A 6,553-nucleotide genomic window follows, 5' to 3' on the forward strand; every position below is an offset into this window, starting at 1 on the left:
ACAACAATTTTGCTATATTCGAAAATCCAAGGTTTTATTAATCTTACTAATCATTCATTTAACAAGCTTCAGTACATTTTTTTTTACAGATCCGTTTCATTCATGGGGAACAATCAATATCTGTATGTCAACATTGGATATTCCTTTTCGTAGACTCATCAGAAAAAAAACAAAGTTCTTAGAAAGAAAAATGCATAATGTGGAAAATGAAGCATAGAAAAAAAAAAACAAAAAAACTTTACATCGTCTGCTTTACTGTTGGTGGCCATCTTTGTTTTATGAAGGAAAAACTATTTGTATCAGTATATTGCTGTATCGATTTAAATTATATGTTTCAATTGGGTTCTAAGTTACAAAAATAAAAATTATATAAAAAAGATTTTAATCTTTTTTAAACTAATAATTACTATATATTGTATGTTAATTGGGTTTAAAAATTGAAGACTTATTCAATTTGTGGGTGTGAAACTAATTCTGTATATATGTTAAATGTATTTCATATTCTGAGTGCAGCCATCTTGTTTTTATTTTAGAAGGAAACTATTGTATCATCTTTAGTCCTATTTACTTAAACTTTTAAGATTTTCTTTTTGGTTACTGGTTACAAAAAGTATATATATATATATATATATATATATATATATATATATATATATATATATATATATATAAAACCTTAGTATATTTTAAATTAATACCTATTGTCTGTTGTATGCTAATTGGGGTTACTCTTGGAGAAGGAGCATTCCTAGTTTCTATTATTACAAAGCTATTCATGAATCTCGTATTCATTACATACTGTTCAAGGGACATAACCCTGTTTTTTTTTTCATTTTCTTTCTTTGAAGATTGTACCTATTTACTATGCCTCCCCACGGGACAGAGTTAGAAACCAGGGTCGTTTTTTAACGTGGAGAAAAGGTACAAAAATAAAAATTGTCTCAGTCGTGAAGGATTTCTCCTCCACCGAAAGAGAACAAGAAATAGAAGTGCAGCATCTGAAGAACAGATACTACACTTTGATCTTGACCAAAAGGCCAAGCACATGCCAAACCAACTACCAAGATTCCCCTGCTTTTTATTGAAACCAACAGAGAGCTTTTTTAGTATCCTCGATGTTTCTTTAAGTGCAATTGTCTGAATATCTTTTGCACTAGGTTCACCCTGACCTATTCATTGTCAATATGAGGTTTCCTTTTTATAACATACAGTGATTGTTCTTATGGATTAGTTGTATTATAAAGTATTTTTAACAAGGTATCTCCTCTCATAATTCAATGGCATCGGATGATTATGGTTATGCTCTATTTTTTTAAATTTATATTTTGCTATGCCTTAGATGAGAGTGTACGTATTTGGCTATTTGCAAAAAGTTTTGGATCACTTTTGCCTTTTGTCTTATAAATTATCATTAGATGATATGATTCTAGAATGCAAAGGTTGCATCTCTTAGATTTATTTGGTTTATATTTTCTTGCTCTATTGACCATTTCAATTTACATTCTGCATTACTGCTATGTAATTCCCTTAACCACTTTGCTAGCATAGATTTCTTGTTTGTATTGTTGCTATAAATGATCTATGTTTTCAAAATTTGTTCTTGAACCTGCAACTAATGAACCTTATGTATGTCCTAGTTCTTTCAATAATGTCACATACACGATGACCAAGATAAAGGGCATTTATTAATGTTTCTACAATTGCATAGTGGTTCTCCATCAGTATTCTGGCTGATATCCCCTCAATCTTTTTAATTCCTTATTTACTTTTATGGAATCTATTATAGTTGTAGCTAAATTAATTAGATATTGAAAATGATAATTTCACTGTTTATGTTTATAAATTTTCCTATGTTTATATATGAAGGTCGTTCCAATTATTTTTTAACTCAAAAAGTTGAAGCGCAACAAAGATGCGAATAGTATCATTTAAATGACCAACTTTTTGTGCCACAGAATTTATTTTTCTACATAGCCATTACCATTCTCAATGTACGTTTACCAGCAATAAACGAGAACCTGGATGCCCTGGTTGTAAAAGTTAACTGTTGAGGCGGTCCCTTTTTTCACAGCTTCAATTGTTGTCAAAGAAATTCCACCAATGTAATGTGTTCTTCAGAAGTCCAAACAAGTCTATATAATCCAGGTCGGAACTATATAGTGGGTGAAAAAGCAGTCCAACCAAACTTTGTCACACATAGTCTTCAAACTTCTGTGTGACTTGGCATTGTTGTGTTGTAAACAGAATTTTTCCCTTTTCTTTGACCACGCATGGCAATCTGGGCCTTCATCTTTGTCAACGTTTTAATGTAATGGTCAGAGTTGGCTGTCAACTCTGGCTCCAAGAGATCTCAGAAGATAGTGCACATCACATTGCCTGCAGATGTCTGTGTCTTGAACTTTTTTGCTGGGAGCATAAGTGGTGCTATTCCATCAGCTGCTGTTTGAATTCCAGCTTGTAGTCGTGACACCACATCTCGTCACTAGTGAGGCGGCAGACTAAGAATCTGTCACCTTCAACTTCGTACTAATTCAACAAATTCTGACAGACATCCCATCAGCGTTTTTTTTTTTTTTTTTGCCCTGTGTGAGCATCCGTGAAACCCACCTAACACACACTTTGTTGTATCCTCAAGATAACAACATCATTTCCAGTGCGCTGACACCCTCATTCAACTCTACACACATTTCATTCACTGTTATCCGCCGGTCAGCACAAATAAGTTGTTTTTTGTGAAAGTTGAGCAAGGGGCGCCCATAGATTTTCCATGTTATAATGATTTTATGAAAGATTTTTGGGAACATTTAGATTAACTTTGCCTGACTGTTGATCTCGAGTTTTAAGGAACTGTTTACTTAAAAAAGAAAAACTGCTCTGTACCGTGACATTTTTCGCACAAATGGAATAGATTTATTGCCATCTACAACTGGCTAAAAAGTAAGAAATCAATTTTCCTTTAATAAGATAGAATACCAACTTTAAAACTTTTTTTTTGTTATACTCTTCTCCTACTTCATGTATATATATATATATATATATATACATATACAGTGATGATCATATTTATTGGCACGGTAAAATAAAAGTTAAATTTTGTCTAATAAATTCTAAAAAAGGGATTAAATTAAAGAAAATAACAAAGTACATTATGTATTTTTAACTGGCCTTTCCGATGCAGCAATCGGATTTTAGAAAAAATAAATAACAAAGGAACAACAAACATAATTGCAAAAAACCCTTGTTCAAAATTATTGGCACGGCTTTGTTTTTCTTTTAGTATCAGTATAATATCAATCAATTTCCGGTTTACGTGCTTTCTGAACTTTTTTATAGCCATATTATGCTTGTTTAACGCTAATTCAGTGAATAATTTTTTTCAGATAATTTTTAGATAGCGATTTATTTAAACTATTATAAGTGACTAAATTATAATTTTCAATCGCCATGGTTAAAACTAAGGAACACAGCGAAGACGTCAGGAAGCTTGTTGTAGCATGCCATACCAATGGGGAGGGCTATGATAAGATTTCAAAGAAGCTAAACCTTCCCAAATCCACTGTTAGAGCCATAATAAACAAGTTCAAATCGCAAGGCCACGTTATGAGTTTAGAGGGTAGAGGGAGAAAAAGGATTCTTTCCCCAAGAGATGAACGGAAAATTGTTCGACAAGTAAAACAAAACCCAAGGATCTCTGTTGGGGAGATTGTTGATGAACAGAGCACCTCTGGAGTGAATGTATCTCGACATACAGTTGGTAGAGTTTTGAAGAGAGCTGGTTTAAAAGCATGTCGTCCGAGAAAGACTCCCTTATTGAAGCCTATGCACCTGAAAGCAAGGCTAGCCTTTGCAAAACGTCATATTGATAAAGATGTTGCATTCTGGAAACGTGTTCTATGGACTGACGAAACGAAAATAGAGTTATTTGGCCATAATAAAGTGTCTTATATTTACAGAAAATCTGGCGAAGCTTTCCTGCCTAAGAACACCATACCCACAGTGAAGCACGGTGGAGGCAGTTTGATGTTTTGGGGATCCTTTGCTGCCTCTGGACCAGGGCGACTTGTTAAGGTCACAGGTAGCATAAAAAAGGAAGATTATGTTAAAATATTGGATGAAAACCTGAAAGACTCTGCTAAAGAGCTCTCACTTGGTCGTTGTTGGTGGTTCATGCAAGATAATGACCCAAAGCATTCGGCTAAACTGACTAAGAAATGGCTTCAGGACAATCATATTAATGTTTTGGAGTGGCCATCACAAAGCCCAGACCTTAATCCAATTGAAAATTTATGGAGAACATTAAAATTGAGGGTAATGCAAAGGAAGCCTAAGAATCTTATTCAATTGGAGGATTATTGTCAGGAAGAGTGGGCTAAAATTACTACTGAAGAGTGCAACAACTTGGTTGTAAACTATGAAAAGCGACTGAGGAAGGTAATCAAGGCCAAAGGCTATACAATTGATTATTAAATAAATCGTGCCAATAATTTTGAACAAGGGTTTTTTGCAATTATGTTTGTTGTTCCTTTGCTATTTATTTTTTCTAAAATCCGATTGCTGCATCGGAAAGGCCAGTTAAAAATACATAATATACTTTGTTATTTTCTTTAATTTAATCCCTTTTTTAGAATTTATTAGACAAAATTTAACTTTTATTTTACCGTGCCAATAAATATGATCATCACTGTATATATATATATATATATATATATATATATACACATATATATAATCTATATATCTATGAAAGTGTGTGTGTGTGTGCGTGTGTGTTTGTCTGTCTGTCTGTGTACATTTCCCTACATAATAACTGTCAGTTTTCAGTCTACAGACTCGAAATTTGATATACAGGGTATTGAGATTTGGGAAAATCTTTGTAATCCGTTTTCAGCCAGAAATTTGGCTGTTAAGAGGTCAAAGTTCAACGATTTGATCTTTGAGAACTCTACCAAACTCCTCCGACAATTTTGGGTCTAAACACTTGAAATTTTAGATATAGGTTCCTTGGACATGAATCTAACTTAATAACTTGATTTGAGCCCAAAACAAACGTTAAGGGGTTATAATAGGGGTCAAAGTTAAAAACAATTTGACCACTTAGGTCTCTACCAAATTACTCAGAACATTTTTTGTCTAAATGTTTGAAATTTTACATAAAGGGTATTCAGAGATAGGGCAAGATTTTTAATCGGTTTGGGTTGAAAATTTGAGCTATGAATATATAAATGAATGTATGTATGTTTGCATGTCTGCCTAAAACTTTCGACAGAGACAACGGATTTTTACAAGATCAGTATTGTTTTGAAGTTTGACCTTTCAGACGACAAATATCAAAAAATTGGCTAAAAACATTAATATTTTCACCTTCAACTGGGCAATTTTTCAAAAGTCATCCTCTCCTTTCAATTGTCTAGCCTTAATTAAAACCAACGTCACTTCCGGTTTGGCAGTGGCCGTAACAGTAAAGACGTCAGGTTTTTTCCCCCCCCCCCGTTCTTTTCCTCCTTTGCGGTACGGGTTCGAGCCTGCCATCCTATTACCACTTTTTTTATTTTTTTGCTCAACATACACCTCCAAACACCTGGGCAACGCCAGGCTGAAATGCTAGTATATATATGTGTGTGTGTGTGTGTGTGTGTGTGTAGGTATTTAAAAAGTTATCATAGTAATAATTATATATAAATGTTTATGGGGAAATATGTTTATTTAATTATATTTCACCTTTTATTTGTACCAGTTCTTTAATTTATGGAGGTCAATGCAACTGCAGAGCATATATAAATAAATAAGAAACATCTATATTCCAAATTTCAAGATGTTAACCATCTTACTGTTTATTTCTTTAAGTATGTTGAAATGGTCAATTCTTGGCAGCACCTGTTTCGTAGCGCAAAATCATTAATGTAATTATTATGTCAATTTTTAAATTTATTCTAACTGTAACTCATCAGAAGAATAGGAACTCATCAACTTTAAAAGAAAGTAAAGAAATATGGGCACGATTACAAAGTCCAAAATTGGAAGAGAAGTTGCAATCATTTTTCAATTTGTCAAATTTTTTAATTTTAATATATCATATATTTAAATATATTTGTGCAGCATATTTTCCTTGATTCAAGTTTGATTAAACGACAGTGACAATTCCTATTCATTTTATTTTTGATCCATCCTTTCGAGTTAACAAGCAAATGATCTAATATTCTGCACAAGTGTGAACAGTAACTTGCTATATTTACAAATGTTTTTGGACTTTCATGAATCTTTATCAACATGTGACAAGTTATAAAATTAAAATTAATGTATCTATTGAGAAATTGGACTAAAGTCATTTCAGTTTTTCATAATTCATCACATGCCCGACGAAGACTCATAAGCGTCAAAAACGATTACAGATATGGGGAATTCCTGTTCAGTCAAGAAGAAACATAAAAGGATCAAAAACAGGAATTATTACTGTTGTTTAATCAAACTTACATACTAGCAGGAGGACCCGGCGTTGCCCGGGATTGAATGATGATCTATAAATGTTTCACATTTGTATATTTTTATTGTCATT

This window comes from Euprymna scolopes, chromosome 31 (assembly GCF_053919585.1).
Source record: "Euprymna scolopes isolate OS-2025 chromosome 31, ASM5391958v1, whole genome shotgun sequence".
NCBI lineage: Eukaryota > Metazoa > Mollusca > Cephalopoda > Sepiida > Sepiolidae > Euprymna > Euprymna scolopes.